Raw genomic sequence first — 23,990 nt, 5'->3', positions numbered from 1 at the left:
ACTTATTTTTTTTTCCCTCCTCCAAGAGCTTTTATGGCAATAATTTGAATTTAAAAATAAAAATCCCTCTGGGCTTTTAATTGTGAGAGGGAATCTCACAGAAACATACGACATTTCTAAATGCTATTAAATTCAAAAGCTAATATTACAGCCAGCGGACTAGACCACTTACACAGTGGTTTGGGAGCACTGAGCTGTCTATTTGTGTTAGCATGGTCAATAAGCATGAACACTTTCATTTTAGAGCTTTACCTTTAACAAAGGACACAATTAAGAAACTTGCTCTGGGATGCCCAGATGCAGCGGCACAGCAGTGGGGACATTTGGAAGCTATTTTAAATTTGTTCCTCTTCTCCCCAAACTGGAGTTAGGATATTTTAGCATCCTCCGAGCACACCTGCCAACAAAGGAATCAGCGCAGTGGCTTGGCTATCTCAGATATTTACATGGCTGTAATATCTGAGTGCCTCCTTCTCGTTAAATGTATCTACATCCTCACAGCACCCAGTGTGGGAAATATTGTAATCCCCATTTTAGAGATGGGAAGCCGGGGCACTAAGGGCCAGTTTCAGTGCTTTTGAAAATCCCACTTGGCACCTATCTGCGTAGCGAAGGACCTAAAAACCTTTTACAGTCTGGCTCTCAGAGATTCACCCAAAGTCAAACAAGGAGTCTGTGGCAGAGACAGGAATGGAACCAAGCTCATCTGAGTCTAGTGCCTTGACCATAAAACCAGTCTTTCCCACCCAGTTCAGTAATCTGTCTCTGACAAGAACCAGTAACAGATGCTCTAGACAGAGGAAAGTGCAAGAAAGCACTTAGTGGACAATTATGGAATAACCTGATCCTAAAAGAAGTTTCTCCCTGACCCCCGTCAGTCCCTGGTTAGCTTACACCCTGAGGCAGGATAGTTCATAGCCTTTCTATCTATACATCTTAGCTAACGGACGGTAGATGTTCTCATCATCTATATGCGTTTTGTCTTTTTAGAATCCAGCTAAGCTCAGTGATATCCTCTGGCAATTAATTCCACAAGCAAATTGGACAAATAAAAAAAAAGTATTTCTTTTTATCAGTTTTATGTTTGCTAGCTTTCCATTTCACTGACTCTTCTGTTGATCTTTTACTAGGAGAGGTGGCCCGGGATAGCAGGAGACTGGTCCTTTCCAATCCTATGTCCTGTCTTCCTACAAGAGAGGGTAAACAGAAATAATGCATTCATTATTTTATCTATCAGGTCAGCTCTTTCCATCTCTTTGCTAAACTAAACCTTCCTTTATGATCCCGCTGCATGTGGATGGCCTTCAAGGGCGCTAATCATTTTCATCACTCATCTTCTATTTCTGCTTTAATTTGGGAATGGGTTTGCCAGAACTGAATACAGTGTGCCAGCAGAGGGAGTCCTATTTGCGTACATAGCAGCATCATATTTTCAGTTGTACTCCATTCCGTCCCTTATGCCTCCAAACAAGGCGTCCCTCCTCGTCTATTTTTTTTTTTTTTTGCCACCCCTACACTCTGAGCAGATGTTTTCGTTGAGCTGCCCAAAATAACACTAAGGTCTTTTTCCGGCGCCATTACAGTTAATTCAGAGCAAAGCAATGTGTGCAAGATGTTCAAATTCTTCCTTCCAGTGCACACCCTCTGGGATTTGCCAATACTGAATTAATCAGGACCATCTTTCACCAAATTTGTGATAGATGGTCACTCTTATCTAGATGCTGTAGGGCTCCCTCTCCCCCAGCAGCTAAGAGACTGTGTCCAGAAAGTATAGTGATTAATGCTTTATAAATACCTAATGCAGGTAGGTGTGCAGATAGATCATGCTGTACTGGAATATATTCCTATCATGGCATCAAGGAAGTGTCATGATTGCATGCCGTTTCTCTGGGTTTCCACAAGCAGTGCCCTCCAGCAACTACTAGTTTAAATGGTCCCATAAAAAGAAAAGCCAGACCTACTCACTCCCAAACTTTGGAGGCTGTCCAAAATCCAAACCCAAGCCCTGATCCACATTTTACATCTTGAGCCCATCTCTAATTAGTATGGGACAGATTTTCAAAAGAGCTCAACACGTTGGCTGCCAGTACCAGACTCTGCTGGGATCTGCTGGGAGCTAAGCTCTTTTGAAATCTGACTCTATAAAAATAGCTGTATCCCTCCCAGGAAACGGAGCTCTTCCCATGCTCTCTGGCAGTAATCCCTCTCCCTGCTGTGCCGTATTTACACTAATCTCCTCCTTTCTGGATGGTACACGGAGAAAAATCCCTCCACCTTGCACCAGGCACAGTTCAAGGTCCCGCCTGCATCTCTGGAAGATGAAAGCTGAATGGAAGGCAAATGGGATGTCCATACTTGGAGCTGCAGGTGTAAATTCCAGGAGGTGGAGACATACTCACGCTAGCTCTCATCAACATGCTAAAGATAGTGTAGCCCCAGTGGCATGAGTGGTGGAAGGGGCTAGTACACATCCATCCAAGACACTAGGCATCCATTTGGGGGAGCTAGCCCCTCCCACCATTCGCACCACCATGGCCACATTTCTATTTTTAGCACATTAGCTCAGTCAGAGTTAGGGTGGGTGTGTCTCCTTGAGCTGGTATGTGCACCTCCATCTCAAAGCATAGACATACCCACCCTCCATTCTCTTCAGCACACTCTCCACTGTAGCCCATCCTACACCCCAGAGCACCTGTCTGGCCTATAAAAGCAAATTAATGTTCCATCCCCTGATCCTCACATCGCATACAAAAGCAACTCCTCTGTCTCTTACTGCATGCAAACATACACACCTGGAATCAGCTGCATGTGTGTTCATGCATGCATAAACATGCAACATGCTCACAGAGATTTCTTTCATGCCCCACTAAAACCAGATTCCAATACCCCTGCTGAGACACAGTACCTAGGAAACATAGGACTCAAAGGGACCTCTGGTGTCATCAAGTCCAGTCCTCTGCCATCAAACCCAATGCCATCATTAATCCTGTTCATCAACTGGTTAAGCTCCTCCTGAAATGAGTTAGGTTGTTCCCCCCCACACACTCCTTCTATTGAAAGGCTGGTCCAAAGCCTCTCTCCTCTGATGGTTAGAAATCTTCCTCTCATTTGCAGCCTCTATTTATTTGTGACCAGTGCCTTTATCCTCAAAGAATCCCACTTAACTCTCTGGTGCTATCCTTGGAGTAAACTACCACCCAACATAAAGAATGGCAGTCATTTGGCTTTGCGTGCCTATTATCCAACCCATCCACCACATTCCAGGCCTCCTTCTCTGTCCTCCTGTAGTGAGTCTCTCTCACTTAAGCTCACACACACACAGAAGTGGCTTGAAGAATCAAGGCTCGGTGCACGCGAGTCCATTTGTGGGTGGAAGAGGGGAGTTGTTTAGCGTCCAAGCCCGATTCAGTCTTTGGCCTCTCTGCTGAGAGGACCACCCAGGGGGTCCAGTCGGTGCTTTTTGACAGGGTAGGTTCTGAGGAGGGCAGCCACTGGCAGTGGCACACTTATAAATGTACAGTGCCTCTTCCCACCTTGCCTGAAGCAAGTTGCAATAAAATCCACTAAGCAGCACTTTTGTGCAAGCACATTGCACTGGCAGGGAATCCAGATGACCAGCAGTTAATTCAAACATGTAAAATAAGATAACAGAAGCAAAAAAAAACCCCTCAGCTTTTTCTCTTTCCATTAACATGTGTCAGGTGGGAGGAGTGTGTGTGTGTGTGTGTGTGTTTCTCAAGCATAAAATACCAAAATAAAAACAGCTGCATGTTGCAGATGTAATTTGAGGAGACAGTTTGGTTTGCAAAGAACCCCAGGTTCCCGGGGAAGCAGCTCTGAAGCACTGGCTTGGGTTCTAACTTTCAGTCCTAATATTAAAAAGCACCATCTTTCCCAGTACTTAAATGTTCTGACATGGAAACAGATGGTCAGGAAGGAGAACCAGGTGGATTTAACTTCACTGTCAGCTCCCCTTAGAGCAACCCAAAGGGAAAAAGAAAAACCAGAGTGAAATTATAAAAGGAATACAAAAAAAAAAAAAGTACAGAATCAGATTAAAGGTACAGAGGGGAAATTCAAGTCCATGGGGAAGAACTTGTCACCAGAATGCTGTCTCAGATTTTCAGCGGGGATAAAACAATTTAGCACCACTGAAGTCAACAGAGCCATGCCACTTTACATCAGCTAAGGATCTGGCCCTTGGACTACAGTAAAACCTCTTTCTGGTGTGTTGGATTTTTTACAGCTGAGTTCTGCCCTTAGGATTTCAAAACAATGATCAAGGGCAACCCTGCAATAACAACAGCTGACTGTGGTCAATTCTGCCATAACAAAGCAGCGCACCCACAAAAAGCCATATTTGTATATAAATCTCCCGAAATCAATTAGCTCTATGATAGGAAAACGGTAACAAGAGAAACCCTACATTAACAAACCAGTGTTTACCAGAAACCTCACAATAACAGACCAGTGCAAGCTTCCAAAGAATAATCAGAAGCAGCTGTGGGGGAAAGGCGGGAAAGAACTGTGAAAATGATAAGAATGTCCCTGACTATTCGAATGACGATTCCTGAACTTCTTTGGCTTGATTTTCAGAAGTGCTGAGCAGCCTCAAACCCCAGTGAAGTCATTGGCAGCCACCGGTGCGCAGTACCTTTGAGAGTCAGTCAGGCGATCAGTCTTTAGCTGCATGTGAGTTCTGTCCCCAGCTCTTACTGGCCTGCCGTGTGACAATGGGCAAATCACTTCCCCTCTCTTGTGCCTCGGGGTCTCCATGTGTAAAACGGGGGAAACGCTTCCACGTTTACCCACGAGGGGTGTCATGCAGATGAATCAATTTGTTAGGGTTGGTACCGTGTTGTAGGAATGCTGAGTTCTACCACATCACTGGGCTGCCTTCGGTTTTGAACAGCTCGTAAAAAGAAAAAAAAACAAACAAACACCTATTATTTTTCTCTGGGATTTTCCAAAGAGCCAAAAGCAGCCGGGTGCGCAGGTCCAAAAGCATGTCAGTGGGATTTTGGCTTGCATGGCTCCCTTAGGCAGTGCTGTAAATCTCAGCCTTTAATATTTATTATTGTTGTTTTAGGTAGCTCCTAAGTGATTTAGGGGCATTCGGGTGTTGGTATCTAAGGGACTCGGCCCCCTAGGTGCTTTTGAAAACGTGTGTGGACGTACTATCAGTGTGCATGTATCGGGGGCCGTGTGTGTCAAGGGGCTGTGGGGATGGAGGTGTGCGTGTCACAAGCCTGTGTGTGTGTTTGTCAAGGGGTTATGGCATGGAGGGGGCTGTGTGTGTCAGGGGACCGAGCGTGTAAGGGGACTGTGTCAGTGTGTGTGTGAGTAAGGGGGACTGAGTCATGTGAGAGAGTGTCTGGGAGCTGGTTATTCTATTTCAGCTCCTTCCGCTGTCAGCCAGCGCTACCTTTAAGAGCTCTCCCTTTTTCTCCAGCTGGGGTTGCACCCCAGGCAATGTCTGCTGAGTGCTGGCCATGGTGTGTCAGCCAAAGGTGTGACTCCCACCGGAGTGCGATCTCCCTACACCTCAGTGGAGCTGGGAGAGTTGAGCTGTCAGGCTGCATTGCTCAGATCCGCCGTCTGCTCCCCAACCACCAGGAGAAATGTCTAGGCGCAGTTGATGTGTGGATTTCATGTTTTTCCCCCTCTATGGATGGTTATTCAGGCAGAAGTGCTACCAGCAAGGCTGAGCCTCCAGTCCAGTCAAGGTCCCTCCTCCAGCTACACATGCAAACTGTAATCTTTCAGACACAGCTTGCAGTCCCCCGCTACACACAAACTCCCCTGCACCCATACATTTTGGAACAATCCCCTTTTTCTCCTATCTATCCAGGCACTGCCACCAGCTGGTACTTGCTCTCTGTGTCCCGGAGCTCTAAGGACTTGGTTTTCCCCATGCTTCTCACAAGGGACGATACCCTGAGGAGCAAAACTAATGTAATCCCAAGGCCAGCCACCAACCAGGGTGTCTTATGGATCCCGAAGCCCTTTGCCAAGGAAAGGGGGGGGGGGAGGTTGTAATGCATCCAGCAGCACTGAGCCTAGTGTGAATCTGACTACATCTACACACACAGAGACAACTCAACAGATAACATCAAAGCAGTAAAGAAGAAATATGGAACAGATTAGGCCTGTATATTCAGGAAGGAGCAACAGCTCTCTGAACTGGATGACTGTAAAATAACACACGGCTGACAACAAACAGGGGCAGACGCCCACACCACAGAAGCACCAACATACAACGTCAGTATTAGTGAATGACGTTTCCAGCACAGGCCCGGACTGAAGGAACAAGAAACATGAGCTCTCCAGCCCTGGGGAAGTCCCTTACAGATCTGACAGGAGGGACGTTGGCAGGCGGTGGCGTGTGTGTGAGAGCATGTGCACCTGTGCACAAAGTCTGCGCTGGGACTGATGCTGCTATGTGGTTACAAGACAGGTCTCCAGGGCTGTCAGTATGGCACCTTTCAGTCAGTCTCTCCGGTCAGGCTATATGTACTATGACACGTCAGTCTCCCTCCGTGGTGAGACCTAGAGAACTCATCAAGTCCAGCCCTCGGAGCTCAGGCAGGCCCATACTTTAGGGACCATGTCTACAAACTGGAAAGAGTCCAGAGGAGGGCAACAAAAATGATCAAAGGTTTAGAAAACCTAGACCAACCCTGACAGGTGTTTATCCAACCTGCTCTTAGAACCTCCCGTGATGGGGATTCCACAGCCGCCAGTGGCATCTTGTTCCTATGCTTCATTACCCTTCGAGTTAGAAAGGTTTTCCTAATATCTACCTAAATCTCCTTTGCTGCAGATTAAGCTCACTACTCCTTGTCCTACCTTCAGCGACATGGAGAACAATTGATCGCAGTCCTCTTTATAGCAGCCCTTAGCATACCGAAGCCTATTGTCAGGTAAGTGCCTCACTGTTCTTTCCTCAAGACTAAAGATGCCCGGTTTTTTAAACCTTTCCTCATAGATCAGGTTTTGTAAACCTGTGATCGTTTTTGTCACCCTCCTCTGGATTCTTTCCTGTTTGTCCACACTTTTCCTAAAGTGTGGCACCTAGAACTGGACACAGGAACTCCAGGTGAGGCCTCACCAATGCTGAGTAGAGCAGGACCGTTACCTCCCTTATCTGACATACAACACTTCTGTTAATACATCCCAGAAGATATAAGCCTTTTTTGCAACTTCATTGCATTGTTGACTCATATTCAATTTGTGATCTACTATAACCCCCAGATCCTTTCAGCAGCACTACCGCCTGGCCAGTTATTCCCCATTGTGTAGTTGTGCGTTTGGTTTTCCCTTCCTAAGTGAAGTACTTTGCACTTATTTTTATTGAATTTCATCTTGTTGAATTCAGACCATTTCTCCAATTTCTCAAGGCCAGTTTGACTTCTAATCCTGTCCTTCAAAGTGCTTGCAATCTTCTGGTGTCGTCTGCAAATTTCATAAACATACTCTCCACTCCTTTATCCAAGTCATTAATGAAAACAATTAATAGTACTTGACCCACTTCCTGTGGGACCCCACTAGATACACCCTCCCAGATGGACAGCAAACCATTGATAACTCCTCTTTGAGTTGTGCACCCACCTTAAAGTGTGTCTAATTTCATTTAAACCTCATTTCCCTAGTTTGCTGATCAGAATGTCAAGTGGGATGTGTCAAAATCCTAAAGTCAACATATCCCGTGTACTGCTTGCTCCTTATCCACTAGGCCAATAGCCCTGTCAAAGAAGGAAATGAGGGTGGTTTGGTGTGATTTGTTCTTGACAAATCCATGCTGGCTATTCCTTATAATCCTATTATCCTCTAGGCGCTTACAAATGGATTGTTTCCTAAACATTATTATTTGGTAGCTGGGGAGCTGAGGGACAGAGTACATCAAGTCAGTCAGTTACTGACTCGGGAACGGAACACAGATTTACTGAGTCCCAGCCTAGGGTGCTACTCACTAGATTCCATTTCCTACGGCTTCCTTTAATGGCTGAGCTGGGAACAGAAACCCAGCGTCCCAGCTCCCATTCCTGTGCTCTCCCTACTGCACAGCCTTCCTTCTATTCTCAAGCAGCAGCAAGGCCCACTACCCTCCTCAATACCTTCTCCATCACCAGAAGCGGAACGAAGATATTCCCCATTCCAAGGGAAATGTTTCTTCTGAATGCAGACACCCCGCACCCACTCCCAGCGCCCGGACGCTATTTTTAACTCTTGAAAAGTACCCAAGGCCATGAACAGCGGCAGGAGTTTTGTTCTCAGGCTGCTCGGGCTGGCTGCTCCCTGTGATCTGGGAGAGGTTATTTTTAGCGCCCTTAAATGTTGTCTTTAATAAAGCCGTTAGCTTCGCAGAGGCCATTCAAGTGCCATGCCCAGGGAGGTTGGTGCATGTTTCAAGGTCCCTCTGATGAGATGCACGTTGCAATGGAAGGGGCTGCAGTCATCTAGGGGGCTTCGAGATGGGCAATACACACCATGTTGCTGTCTGGGGGAAGTAGGCAGCTGGCGTTCAGGCCTGAAGGAGCAGAAATTGTCAGAAACCGGCCAAGGGGAGACCACAGCCAAATTTAAAATCAGGCAGGACAAAGCACTATAGGATGCAACCTCTGTCCTGGTAAGACGGGCATGCCTAGTGTTTCTGTGCCTCTGATTTCTGTGGTCCTATGATCTTGATGGTAAGTGCAGCCCAGAAACTGCCTAAAACTGAATGTGCTAAATAAAGTAGGTTTAGGCTCCAAAATGTATTCTGTTCTACCTTCCAACGCATATAATCCGAGAGGTGCAAACCCAGATAACCGCCTGGTACAGCCACCATTACCATTGTTTCTAAAGCCCCTGTTGGCAGTAGAAAGACCAAGGACTGAATATTCTATCAATTATGTTGTTATCTGTAATTCCGTAGCATCTCGAGGCACCAACCAGTGAACCAGACACTATCTAGACATATGGTGATAGATAATCCCTGCATTCCAGATGGACAAGAGGTGGGAAGGGAAAAAGAAAGGTGAAATGACTTGCCGAAGATCACACAAGTCTGTGGCAGAGCAAGGGAAAGGAGTCAGGTTTCCTGACTTCCCAGCCAGTGCCCTATCCATTGCATCAAATTGCCTCCTATTTGGCTGTCTACGTCCCCTCGCCCACTCTTTGATTGTTTCTATTTATCTATCCATATTGCAATATACTCTCCACCAATGGGGACATAATTCCCCCCACGGCTCGGAGACAGTCCAATAAGGGCAGGTTCCAGGCTCTAGGAAAGACGCGTATGGGGTCATTGCTGATGCTCTCCCTCTCGTAGTATTAAACGGAGAGCTCGGGACTCTAGACAAAACCATTTAATATTTCACACACAAATATGATCATGAAGGTATTGTGATTTACTGGAATGCTAATATTTTTAAATAATAATAAATAATAAAAATTATAGAGGGGAAGAGAGATGATGTGTCACATAAAACTGAAACCCTGTTATTCTTTCCATCTTTATCATCTGCATAATGAAATATTTTGACATTTCAAGGAATCTGCAGTATTGTGTGGGGCTTTTCTTTAACCTGTCTATTTTATTTTGTAGCTGTACGATATTAGATGAGTTCCACTCCACTTTCTGATTTCATTAACCAGCACAGAGCATAATAACCCCTTTATTTCCCCCGAAACCACCCACTCAACCTATATTTTTTTTTCCACTCTGCTGAAATCTGCCGGCAATTCATTTTTTGAGCATGATTGCTCAATGAAAAACCACAGGGAAGACAAATGTGCACGGCGTCTGAACAGCATGAATGGAGCTGCAGGAGAGAGAAACCGAGGTGAAACCTGAAGTTATGAAAGAGGGCCTTGGTCCAGATCCTGTACTTCAGTGGCTGCCACGCTGCTTGTTGGATCACTTGCAGATCCGTTTGTGAAGTGCTCCAGAGTCCTTACCAATGAACTGTACTGCATGCACGAAGACTGTTGTTATTGTGGGTCAGTTTCACTTCTCCTTGGTCTTGGTTGATCAGCCCATCCATATTTGGTAAAGCACTTAAGCGCACGCTTAACTTTATGCACGTGCTGCCGTCCTACTGAAGGATGAGTTATGCAGGAGATCAGATGAGGTCATCACAATGGTCCTTTCCAGCCTTACAATCTATGGGTGAAAGTCTGAGCCTAAAGTCAATGGCGAAAACCTATAGCAACTTCAGAGAGGCTGGGATTTTACCCTGCGAAGCATGTGCTTTGCCGGATTGGGGTTTGTGGATTAGATGACTTGCCCAAAGTCACACAGGGCATTTCTGAGAGGCAACATTGTCCTGAGTGACAGCTCTCTGAGTTAATCACAAAACCTCTCCCCCTTGCTGTTCTTTGACGCTAATGGAGTTTTAATGCATCTACCACAGCCTGCCAGCAGAATTTGGCTCCAAGGGAATAGGGTTAAGAAGTAAAATTGAGAGAGGGTAAATGTTCCATTTGACTGATCAGGTCAAGGTGTATCTGTGCCCTGAATTCTCCTCTCCAGCCTTCTCTGTAATCAGTCCGCTGATGAATTTTTTAGTTCTGACTTTTAATGAGTCTTCTTCCCTGAATATCTTATCTCACTCTTCAGGGGCTCAGGATCACCTTTTTCAAATGTTTTTTGGAAAGTGTCTGCTATTTACTGAAATAATAGACTCAGGTTTATAGGCACAAAGCTGTACATCGGGCTTATAAAGCGGAATTTGTAAGGGATCATTGACCTTGCTCCTGCAGCACTCCTCCAAGAATAGCAAGAGACAGAGAGAGAGGGGAAAAAAAATCTTCCCTTCTCATAAAACAATTCCAAGTTTGAAAAGCCACGTACTGACCCCAGTTTAATCTAAGCCACATGGGACCTAAACAACAGAATTTCCTTCCCACCCATTCTACTCAGAGCAGACACACAGGAAGTTCAAGCTAACAGAAGACACGGGATTAGGAGCTTTCAACATTTGTCTGCTTGCAGAAGGTTCTGTGTTAGCAGGAGACCCAGTTAATCACTGGTGCTATGGGCCACAGAATTGAAGTGGCAAAGGAGTAAACTCCTCCCAAGTCTTTAGAAACAAACTCTCCCAGTGTTCTAGCAGTCGGACTGCCAGACTGGACATGTTCAGTACACAAGGAGATGGGGGGCCCATGGGACATGGGGTAGACTTTCCATCAAAGATGGGACTGCAACAAATATAGCTTTCCTTAATACAGTGACATCCAGGCCCCACCTTGGCAAAGGATTTTTTTTTTCCAAAGGGCTGTGTGCCCGTTTTTAAGATTCTCTGTGATATAGAACAGGCCTGAAATATTTTTTGTCTTTTGTTTATTTTCAAGCAAAAGCTTCTAGTTGTAAGTTGTTCTTTTTTTAATCTCAGAAATATCAGCAATGGCAAATCTGGTTTTCCTGGAAGATTCCTTGGAAATCTCAGAGATGTGGATTGTGAGCTCTTGCGCTTCAATTAGAGGGGAGCAGGAGTTGTGTCTTTCATTGAGATGTGCTTTCATCTAAGTATTCATTAGACTTTGTAGTTAAATGGGAGTTAACACAAAAAAGCCTAAAACCAGACAAATTGTCTCTGCTTGTGAGTTTATGCAATGCAGCCTATCACCTGTGCAATCCCACTCACGGACTTGACGATTTCTTGAGATCCCTTCCAGCCCTGCATGTCTATGATTCTCTGTTAGCAATGGTGGGGGCACTAGCATAGACCAGCCACCAGCATTTTCAGCACCCTGCAGCCAACCCTGCTCAGAGATAACATATGTTTTTGTGTTGTTTTTACAGTTGACACTTCCTTTTGAAAGGTAGATTCAAAGTACAGAATTCACTTTGCATGGTGCCATTCTTTTTCAGCAACCCCTGCTGTTCATCCCAGTGCTTGTCCAAATAAACTAATCCAAATATTTGGAGTGCTTGTCCAAATAAACTAATCTGGGAATTTGCCAAGATCAGCTTGTCTAGATACAGGCAGCAATTGGTCACTTGGGCCATCCCAGTACATACAGGTACAGCAGAAATACCCGCTGATATTTATGAGCAAAGGTGCTGGGAAACCTCAGTTGCCCCTGGCTTCAAGTGGAGCTGTAGTTCAGTATAACTTCCGAAAAGAAGATCCCCGTGGAGCTAGTCTGAAGGCAGATCTCTTTGCTGATGCTCTGGGGAACGAACTATGACTTAGAGAGCTAAACGCATGAGTTGTTACAGTCTGAGCTGAAGAACCAAGCCTGAAACAGACTCAAATCCTCTGCCAAGCAGGCACAGATGGGGATGTGTAACTCACACTCATCAGGGGGTTAGACTAGGACCAAAAAAAGTGTCCTTCAGATGTTTGATATCCCCCCCCCCCCCAAAAAAAAAAAAGATACCGTGAATTTGGCTGAGAGGAATTTTCAGAGAGAAGTACAGAGCTCCAACTTAGAGCTGCCATAGGGGGTCACATTTTAAACAAAAATACACCACCAGCAAAGGATAACTTTTGTGAAAATCTTTGCATAAAAGTCCCCAGCTCTGCTCACATGGCCTTTTACTGGGAGTAAGGGCTCCTATCCCCAAAGGTATTTAGGCACTCAATTCCCATTGAAATCAGTGGGAGTAAGGGCAAGTCTACATGACAAAATTAAGTCAGCTTAAGCTATGTCGACGTGCAGCCACCACAGTAATTAAATCACGTTTGCAGGTCCACACTACGATCCTCGTGTCGGCGTTGCGTGTCTCACCAGGAGCGCTTGCATCAATATGACTGTCGGTGCGGGGCACTGTGGAACTGCTTCTGAGAGGCAGCAACAGTCAATGTAAAGCAAGGCAGTGTCTACATTGACCCTGCATTGACCTAGCTACATCGACCTAAGCGCTACCCTCTCGTGGAGGTGGAGTTATGATGTCGGTGTAGTGGGCGAGTGACAGCAGCGGGCGCTGCATTTTAGTCTAGATGCTTACAGAGGTAGGTCAGCGTAAACGGCCTTATGTTGACAGACCTTTGAGAATCTGACCATAGGCACTTCACTCCTCTTTGTGGCTTTGAGGATTAGCCTAGACCGAGCCCTGGAGAGTCAGCTATTCAGCACCATGGACAGAGCACAAACGATGAAAGCAAAAATCCCCGCAGAACTCTAAAGGGGTGGAAGCAGGGGGAGGGAGGAAGATAATGGAGGGGTGAAAAGAGGAAAACCCATTCTGTCTCCTCCCATCCCAATGCATTTTAGGGCTGTCTAATATGAAACAGACACCAGGGAACTAGAACAGGATGGGGAACCTAAGAAGGGCTAAAGGGATGATTAACATTCTGGTGGGACTGGACTATGATATAGTGAAGTAATAAAAGAAATAGAGACATTAGAAATAAAGATAAATAGTAAGTATATTGTTATATTTTGGGAGCTCATTCTTCAAAGTGTAACAAGGTGGTGCCTTGCCATCTAAATCAAGGCTTCCTGTCAGCCATCAAAAGAAGATACCTATCTATCTAACCTCCCTCCTCCTTTCATTCCTTTCCCTGGACCCCTTGAAAGGCTTGTCACCAGCAAGCTACGTGAACTATATGAAAACTGGTCAGACAATTCTTCATATTCACCCTCTGACATGAAAGGGAAACAGATTAAAAACCAACCAAAGGAAATATTTCTGTATGCACAGCCTAAAATTCACCGGTAGAACTCACTGCTGCAAAGCATTGTTACATGGACTTGGGAAAGAAATGGCGAGCAATCATCAATAACAACATGCAGACTATAAGAAACATTATACGGGCAATCAGACATCATACTTTAACATGTTGGCAGCTGATTTTCTATGAAGGTTGGGCATGAACTCTCCCTCTTCCCATACAGAGTATGACACAAATTGACCTGTAACATTATGGGGATTTCCCCTTCTTCCAAAACATAAGGTATGGACCCCTCCCAAGGGCAGTATACTGAGTTATATGGACTGAAGTTGAAAAGGAGACAGGAGATAACTCTGGAAACTCCTCTAATTTCCCATGCAGCTTTCTCCTGAAGCATGCCCTGTTAGATTAGGCCTGAAACATTGAGGAGCTGGAGTGGATACTACATTGCAAGCTTCAGTAGTCAGAGGAGAAAGGAATTCAGTGATTTTCCTGAAGCAATGTGGTACGGTTCTTGAGCAAACCTTAATAAACTTGGAGCTAGCCATAAAGACAGTACTGAGATACATTGGCAGACCTGTGTAGAAGCCTCTGGTCTAGAGTAACAGGGGTTTGTGCAATTCAGCACTAGCAGAGTTATGTGTGGGGAGCCCAGGACTGGTCTGGAATGAATAGCAGGCAGTGCTGAAATTCAGGACTGGGTGAGTTGTGAATACAGTCATCAGCAAGATCATAGTAGCAATTAACAGACACCTCTTAGTGAGGGATCCACATTGTAACTCCTCCCAGGAGAGGACTGGTGACTAGTGTGAATCATAAAATGGAATTCCCAGATTCTGGGAAAACCCAATATTTTCAAAGTTTCCTTTTCAAATTGGCATGAAATGAAAAGTCAAAATGTCGAAATTTTCCATACAATGAAAATTCTGAAAAATTTTGATTAAGAAACATTAAAATGTTTCCTTTTGTTTCCTTTTAATGTAATATAATATAATATAATATAAACACCTTGAATCAAAATCATAAAATTGAAGCAAACCATTTTTGCCTTACCTTTGCAACTGGCCCCAGGCTTGATGCATTTGAATGTTGCTGGCCAGAATGGATCGATCACCATTTCTTTCCTTTGACTCGAGCTGCTTTTGATGAGTTGGGCAGTCAGGTCACTCAGTCTCCGGAAGCATGATTTACTTGTTGAATATCACAAGCAGGCACCTCTGGGAGTTTATGAGGTTGAATGTTTCATCTTCCAAGCCCTGGTGATGGGCATTCCTTCCACAATGAGAAATGAGGTAATCCACTAAACTGGGAAACAGTACTGCACCATGGGATTCTCATTGATTTCTTCTCTGTCTTCTGAAGCTACACACGGACATGCCAGCATGTGGATTGCAATCAATAAGACAAGACTCTTCTATTAAAGCAAACATAAAAAAGCATGTATTTTTTAGGTGGGGGGTAGATTCTAATCTTCGGGAGAGTAAGGGAATGATAGCATTTGTAACAACCAGCCACAGACTCCCTAGAAGCATCCTCACACCGCTTTAGCAATGCATCTTCATCCTGGAGTGCAGCTTTCCCTTAGAGTGCAGCCCTGGGACCCCACGCAGCTTTGCCAATATACCACAGTTCTGTTTTGCAGCAGCCCCTCATATTCCAGTTCTGGAAACCACGGCTCTGCCAATGCACCTTGGACCTGACCTACAGCCCCTCCTCTGCCCCCTCAGTAGCCTTTTCTGGGTTAGTCCTCCTCCACCTGTATATGGATCTACCAATGCATATCAGTCTTGGCTTGCAATGCCTCTCCTATCCCAATCAGCTCTGCCAATGCACCTTCATAACAACCTCACACACAATATCCTTTCCTAGTTTAGTCCTGAGTCCCAAACAAGGTCTGCTAATGTGCCTCCAGACTGGCCTTTAGTAACTTTTACTATGCCAAGCCTGAGACCCACAAAAGAAACTCATGCACAGCTCTGTCACGACACCTCAGCCCTGACCTGCAATATTCACTCCCACTTTGGTCTTGACTTCTCACACAGCATTGCCAATTTTCTTCAAAGCTGACATTGGGACCCCACCCTGAACTATTCTAGTCCTGGGCCTCTGAAAACTAACTGTTGAGTTGGCTGAGTAGAATGTTGCTTTTACGATATGGACACACGTCCACTGCAATCTTATCTGACACTCTGGGAACACAGAGATTTGCTACATCAGATCAGATTACTGGGTCTGTTTAACCCAACACTCTGTGTAAGGCCAAAGCTAATGCTTATAGGAAGGCATATGAAAGGGCCCCCAAAAACTCATTTCCCTTAATTAACTGAACCAGATTTTAACTCAGGTATTCAGCTATGAAAGACAGGTGGAATAATCTAATGTGTGTCTTGACTAGTCAAACATAGAGATCCATAGATTAACAGATTATGAATCTAGAAGGGACCATTATGACCAGCTAGTCCGACCTCCTGCATAATGCAAACCTTGGCATTTCATCCTGTGATTCCAACATCATGATCACACCTCCTGTTTGAGCTAGAATATATCTTTAAAGAAGAGAGAAAGATTTTAAAAAATAAAAGTAAAATAATCTGTTGTAGATAGAGAAAAAATAAAAACACATCCAGAGCAGATAAAACAATTGTTAAGTGGTGTGTTTCTGAAGTCATTAGAAGGGAAAAGGTGAATGAAAAGAGCAGAACTGTTTAACAAGCACAATTTGAAAGATTTTTTTTTTCCATATAAAAGATTCATCTTTCTGAAAGAGTTTTTCCTTACAGTAACCCAACAAATCGCTGGAAGAGGCACTTTGAGAAGTGACAGCCGAGGAAGTACAATTTGTCAAACAAGACGAAACTGACATAAAATAAAATTTTAAAAAATAAAAATTTTAGGGGAGAGGAAAACATTGTGTTTGTGGGAAAGGGGAAAAAAAGGAACCAGAACTCCTGAGCTCTAGTATTGTTCTTGTCACTGACCTGCTTTGCACAAGTCATTCTATTTCCCTCTGCCTCAGTTTCCACTTGAGAGAAAGTGACTCAGACAAATGAGACTATAGGAAAGCCAGAGCTTGAACCCAGGTGATGAGCACCCTGCCCAAGTGCATTAGCCACAAGCCTACCCTAACTGCACTCTTACTTACTGCCTTACTTATAGCAACAAGCCTGTTTTTCAAATCCTGCTGGAAGCCTATTTTCTCTATGCAGGGGAACTCAGAAAGCGGCCTCTCCTAATTCCCTGCACACCCTTCACAACAAAATAACTTTCTCCCTATTTGCAAAGTTTAAACTGGTTCTTCCTGCTGGTGCCTGTCAGAAGGCCCCATAGTGTAAGAGAGACAAGGGCTGGGCTGTCCCCAGTGAGTTGTGTCTATTAAAATCTGTAATTGGTTGATTTATTGCCAGTATTTATATTGCCATGGAAGACAAACAGCGTTAATAAAGTTACCCGTCCCTGCCAGAGACATTAATTACAGAGCTGTTGTGATTCTTTCCTTCTAACCCTGGACTTCTGCTGGTCTGATAGAAAATACCCAAGAGGCTTTCTGTGAATCTGAGTGAAGATCCTTTTCTATCAGTTAGCATCCCTTCCAAGGGAACATGGGGACTCATTCAAAGATTCCACTTCCACGGTTCTGGATGCAGAGCACTTGTATGGTCAGAGATATAATCTAAACCTGAGCATCTGTACAGAAAGAACCAAGGAGGCTGCTGGGGCAAAGTCTACTAGTTCATTAGCCCTTCTGTTTGCTACTTGAGAGAAGGATTAAATTTTGATCTTTAGGTGACTGTGAAAATTAGGCTTAGTGGTGTCTCGTTTTCTATCACAGAAACCAGCTCATCATTTCACACAATTGACAGTCTCCATTCAGGAGAGGCCCACAGCAGATATAGTAGAGGGCTCTGCAGGACAGGAGAGCTGAGTGAGAGAAAGACTGAAATAACTGTGGGTGCATTGTTGGAACCAGGAGGAAAAAGGTTAGAGCAGGTCAGGAGGGGGACACAGCAGAAGAGCTGAGGTGAAGTGATTTGCTCAAGGTTACACATCAAATCAGGAGCACGGACGGGAATGGCGTTCACGAGTCCGGGTTCCCAGTCCTGCACTCTGTCCCAGAACACCTTTTGGGGTTAGCCTATTCTCGGCAGCCATCCTCTATTAAGATTCAAGGATCTCCAAACCTTTTGCTAAAGCCCACTCCTGTGCATAGGCATTTCTGAGCCCATGAAAGCGATTCAATGACTTTCTGCCGCAATGTCTTTCCCAAGCCTCCCACAGGGTTCAGAGCATGGCAAGCAGGGGTAGGTCAGAGTAAGTGGACTCACTTTATTGGTGTACAAGCTTCTGCCTTCCTGCTTCTTGTAACTTCACCAACATGGAGATACTACAAAGCAGCCTCATACCTTGCAACAGCCTCTGATAGGGATCTTAATACCGCTATTTCTGCTAATCCTCATGAGTTAATAAATACAGTTTCATCCTATTTGGAGATATTCCACTACCCAGGGGTTTCTAATAAGCTGTTAGAAAGGCAAGGCAAAGGAGCTTGTCTAACCATAGCTTTTGAATAGCAGCATCAGGTACTGTGTCTAATAAGCCCTCTCTGGTCTAAAGGGAGTCCCTGATCAATCCATATTAGGCGATTCCCCATCTTACTTTCCATTTACCTCCCCGATAATCCCCTCCAGCAGTTAATCAGTGTTTCACATTCAAAGTCAGTTAAGTTCCAATGGATTTTCCTAATGTTCTCTGCACGTTAATATTTAATAACAGTTGCACTGCACCTTCCTGGAGTTTACGGAGCTGCGATTTTGCTCAACAGATCTTTCGGTTCAAAGGAAGCTGATGAGTCCCTGGGGGTATCCTGGGGAAATTGAAATGTGAACTGTAGTGGCAGCGGTCAGCATTCTGGAGCCTCATGACCGTCGTCCTTGGCCTCCTGGGGAGGACAGAAGTGACTTTATACGTGCAGCTCTTGGACCCCGCCACAGCATGAGCAGTAATTCAACATGGATTTTTGCAGCAACTTCACTCCACCTTCTCCGCAACCTCCCTCTGTTTCACTGCAGGGATAGGAAAACCACTGCCAGAGAAAGCAGGAACTCCAATGGACCTACAGAGAGAAGAAGGCTGGAGACTTCCGCTGGTTGTCTGTCTGTCCGCCCAGCTAATAACTATGTAAGATTTCTCCACATTGCCCATCATTGCAGCCCACCATTGCTTCTCTAAGCACTGAAGGTGTCATCTAAATGAAGACCCTGATCACCTCCCACAAAGAGTCGAAGGACAATGCTTATTACAGTAAATCCATTATCCAGAAGTAATGATGACTGGCATTAAATATGAATAGTGAGATCATTAAAGTTTTAATTTTTATGTCCTCCTGCCGTCCTCTCCCCCCACTTTCAATTTTAAATAAATATTTAAGCGTTACCTTGCAAACTGTGTTAGAACTGCTGAAACCCAGAGGTTGATTCAATCTCTGATCCCACCCACAGCGATACAGAAACTCTAATTTGCATCTTTTACAAACCTTTGCCAGCAGAATGAAGAGAGGATTAGAGAAGATGAAGAGCTAATGCATCAGTTACCTCCTTTCCACATGGCTTCTGAAATCCTTAAAGGAACACTGCAGAGGAGTGACTCATCATTTTAATATTATGTATATTTAATATCTTTTTCCCCCTCACAATCTTGTTTATATTAGCCCTCTGGGATCCAGACTGAAAATACGTTGCTTTACCAAAATCTATCTTTCTCCATATATACACACACATATCTACCTATCTATGTTTTTACCAAATTCCCTACATTCCATGGTAGCTGAGCATGAGTGCATGCAGACAGTAATCAATTATTGCAAGTATTTTCTAGTGCACTGTGCTCTTCATGTTCATTTTTCCCTGCAGGGTTGCTTACAAATGAGGGCTTCTGACACCAATTTCTATGCATGTAAAGAAGAGCATCAAAACTTCCACTGTGGAACAAAGAAATGCACACAATCATACGAATGTTGTGAGCAAGATGCTAGAACAGAAGGAAAAGCTACAGCATGCAGGTCACATTATCTGAACCTCAGAACTGCCTCTTTCAATTCCTGATGGAGCTCTCTGAAAGAACAGCCTAACCTCATTCGGTCTTCTCTGGAAAACAAAAAAATGGTAATAATCTGTCTGTCTGTCTCAGGGTTTTACCCGACAACCCCTCGCTGCTCATGTCCACACGACCACATACACCCACACGTTCATGCATACATAGTCTGAGCATGCACTCATGCACAGTTACACTCCCACTCACTGGCATTATACTACCAGGAGACACGGCACCAAATGACACCTTCATTATGCCAACAGTTCCCTGCTGCTCACTTAACGCACTCTGCCTGTTTTGTATTTCACTGCCTCCTACAGTCTCTCTATTGAGCGGGGAATAGCTCTGTACACTCCCCTCTTCCTGCCCCTAAGCTCTTGCTCTGACAATGCAGACACCCACTGTCCCTTTCATCACTGCTTGATGTCACACCAATCAGAGAGACGAGGTCAACATAAGCAGGAGTTTTTATCCTTTCAAATAGCACAGGAGAGGATTTTCTTACAAAGGAGACTGCAAGCAGCAAATTCTCCCTTCCTCCCCCTAGCAGGCCAATTCCCCTTGATTACTGATCCCTTGTCTTCTGCTAATCCTCTTTCTATCCTTCCAAGTCTAACTGCGGTGTCTTCAGAGAAAACGGCTTTCAGAGGACAACAAAGGAGGTGGTCGATGGGAGACCTGCTGCTCCTCCACGGTTGTCTTTGCCTTTTCACAAGTCGTGAAATGTGAGGAAATATAATACCTCACATCACTGTGGTGACAATGGATCTTAAAGCACTTTGCAGCCAGTGTGCCGAAGTCTGCTCTCGGCTACACCAGTGCAAACCTGGGGTAACTCCTCGGGATGGATGGATGGTTTTCCTGGCTTCTGAGAGGTTGAAGGAAAGAAGGCGATGTGATAGTCCGAGCTGCTGTCTCCGAAGACTCTCATTTGATACATATAAATGAGAAGCATTTATGTGTTGTGTGTGACTTCTGCATTTTGATGTCCTGCTCTCTAGCTCCTCTGTATCCTTGGGAAAGGGTGACTAGCGAGTAGGAAGGAAATGGAGCCATTAGCATTGCCTGTTGAGGTCATCTGAGTGAACTGGCCCTGGGGAGTGAATGCTCAGTGCTTATGATAATGGCTGAGGGATACCTCACCGGGACATGACTCATGGGCCTCACATATTTGAGAGGGTGGGATAGGCAGTGAGACTGACCTTCCTGCACAAAGTGTCTTGAGATCCGGGGATGGGATGAGGTGGGGAAGAGCATTAGAAGATCTGAGCCAAAACTTCCTGACTTAAAATGACCTGAGAAAGGCCCCGATTCAGCAAAGCATTTAAGCACTTGAGTGGTCCATTGAAGTCAATGGGGTTATGCAGGTATGTGGTGAAAGTTAAAGATACTCTTTTAGGGTTTTACTGGAAGGCTGCCTATGCCGAGGTGTACCAGTGCAGATTAAGGAGGGAAATGCAACCTTCTTTGTTATCTCCTTTGGCTGAGGAGACTTTCTAGGGAATCTTTAACAGTTATTTTTTCCATCAGCTCTTTTTTTTTTTAATTTGTTTTACACCCTGAGCTGAAGCTTATTATGCAAGCTAAGAAGGTCAGCAAAGCAGAGAAATGGTGGAATAATAATAATAATGGTGAGCTTTATAGATTCCCATTGACCATTCCCCCTTCCGCCCAGGCAAACACTTTTGGCCTTCCAAACTCTGTCCGTAAAGGAGGTATTGCAGCTTCTCAGAGTCCAGCCTGGGTAACAGAGACTGTAAACCACCCACTGCAGCACACCCTGTAATATACTGTTCTCCAACTGCCATGCCAGCTCGCACTAATTCTCAAATGGAAAACGGACATAATTTCCTAAATGAAAAGCTCCTTGCACGAATGTCTCTCTGCAGGGCATATCTGAGCTACATTGAAATCAGGATGAGGTTCAATGTTTAATCTGAAAAGTAGAGTCACCTGTTTCATTGAACAGACTGCCCAGGGGTGAAATCTGCTCCCGTGCACAGGGGCAGCCCAAAGTTTAGGCATGCACCGTGTAAATCATCAACACTGGGCTGAAGCGGGACTGAAGTGGTGCATAGACCACTCTGTAATAGGGTGACTAAGAGGGGGGAAGGATGCCTACATTGCTGCTGTGATTTGTCTGGAGACCTTTACATTCTAAGGGTTTTCATTTTTTGTTTATTTTTTTTTAAATGATCATTATTATTTTTACTGTATGTTATTTCTTCCTTATGCTGATGAGTTTCCATTCATTTCCTCTGGGTGTTTTTACCAACGTGAAAATGATGCCATCAAACTAAGAATCAGCTAATGTGGGATAATCAACTGTCCTAGAGCACCAAAGGAATCTTACTAATAGTGAATAATTGGGCAGCCAAAACCCTTCAGTTCTATCTGCCCATCCAACTACCCCAGAGACAGAAGAATCTCCATTAGCTGCTTAAAGTGGAGATATTATTTTATTTGCATCAAGTAGCTCTTACAGCCCCCAATTAAGAGCAGGGCCACACTGTGCTGGACACATGGTGAGAAGCAGATCCTGCCCCAAAGAGCTTACAGTCTAAAAAGGCAAAAGCTGGGAGAAGCAGCAGACGAACAGAGAGAAGAACTGACTGCCCCAGGTCACATAGCACATTAGAAGCAAAGCTGACATGAGAACCCTAGTCTCCTGGTTTTCAACTCACTGTCCTGCCCGCTAGACTGCGCTGCCTCTCTTACAACAGTGTGCCTATGACATACCGTTAGCAGTTCTGATTGCATCCAGAAAAGGACAATGGTAAACACTTACAAGAGTTAGTTTATTAGTGTGTGTTCGCGCGCACGCACTAGTGGCTTAGCACTCCAGGAAATCAGTGGTAATGGGCAGTCTGAGCCATGTTAACCGTGTGTCATGGGCTTCTATTGTCTCACGAAAGCCAGGCTTTGCTCCACTGACACTGAGCACCATGACTCTACTTCCTTCCAGTTCCCTGTGGCTACACTCCTTGTGAAAGGCAGCTGGGTTTTCATGTATCTCATTTCCAGGGAGTTCTGGGAGAAGTCTCCATAAACTCTGGAAAATTAGACAATGCTGTTGGAAAAAAATCAGCTCTTGCCCTTTTTGGTTCTTGTCAGAAACTGGTGAAGCTGTATATGCTGAGAGGAAAGAAGTAAAAATGTGCTACAGTTATTGGCAAGGGGCCATTTCTGGTGACATCTTCCTTCTCAGCAGGTTTTCCTCTCCCCTGGTAGCCCGAGGAAATGTCGTTTCAGATCATTCTACCACACACTAAAAAATTGGCCCACTGAGAACTTTAGGGGGTTGGGATTGGTGCAAATGAAACATCGGTGTGGTCACACAGCTTACAAGAAAACATAAAGCACTCTGGCTTGACTTCTTTGCTTCTGTCTATATTTCCAATACCTCCAGCAGCCTTCCCCCCATGAGCATTTCATCAAGTTAGAAGTCACATGCCCTCATTAGATTATAGGTTTTCTGGGATAGACAGACTCCAGTAAAGGGTTGGGGATGTGCTGTAGGAATTTAAACCCCTTTGGCCCCTAGTCATTTTGGTTGGCACTGGGTATTCTGTGGGCATTGACCATTCTAGGGGCAGTCTCCTGGTTCCCGGATGGTAGGACGTTCATGGAACATAACGGTGTCCTCAACACAGCTATAGGGAATTTGTTTACATATTCAAACCCATATTAATGGAATACATTTTCTGCATTTGACCAACTCTACTGCAAACATGTTCAGGAAAGGTGTTCAGAGGCTATGGTGATTGGCAGCAGTATAAAGCCCTAAAATAGACAAAAATTGATCTACCAGGCTGACTCTACCTGCTGAAACTCAAATGAGTGATCTAAATCCACCAGAAATCAAGTGCAAAATTGCCAAGTCAACACCAGCAGCCAAAACCCAAAGTAGCAACCCAACGAAGCTTAACACATTGACATATCACCTACAGCAAACGTAAGGACATCTTGGAATTTCAGTTGATATTATACTGCGCACCTTAGCCACATGGAACATCAGAGCAAGAGCAGGGAAAGAACTCGTATCCTCTGGCTCCAAATGCCCAGGCCCCTACCACTTGCACAGAAAAAGAAGTTCCATTTGCTGCTAACTGCATGGGTCTACCCATTACAAGTTCTGGTTCCAGCCAGTAGAAGACAATGAAGTGTGCATGTCTGCACCTACACATTGCAATTCATTCCATATTTTTCCACCCAGAGGATCAGAAAACACATCTCATCAAACCCACCAAATTAAAACGACAGCTGCCAAACAAAACACACGTCAAACCTATAGCA

General features: G+C 44.7%; 1 long non-coding RNA gene across 1 annotated transcript in view; it reads right to left on the bottom strand.

Moving 5' to 3' along the window:
- Positions 1 to 1,062: 1,062 nt before the first annotated feature.
- Positions 1,063 to 23,990, bottom strand: part of LOC137150025 (uncharacterized) — a 71,550-nt gene continuing 48,622 nt past the window's right edge. Inside the window, exons 3-4 of the long non-coding RNA XR_010918868.1 lie at positions 14,661 to 15,021; positions 1,063 to 1,187 (exon numbers count right to left, since the gene is read on the bottom strand). This is a non-coding gene — a long non-coding RNA (uncharacterized lncRNA). The remainder of the gene's footprint in view (positions 1,188 to 14,660; positions 15,022 to 23,990) is intronic.

This window comes from Emydura macquarii, unplaced genomic scaffold (genome assembly GCF_026122565.2).
Source record: "Emydura macquarii macquarii isolate MOO-44397 ecotype Brisbane River unplaced genomic scaffold, CSIRO-AGI_Emac_v2 contig_113, whole genome shotgun sequence".
Lineage (NCBI taxonomy): Eukaryota > Metazoa > Chordata > Testudines > Chelidae > Emydura > Emydura macquarii.
Note: the sequence above shows the minus strand (reverse complement) of the source record. Positions and strands in the feature narration are given on the sequence as shown.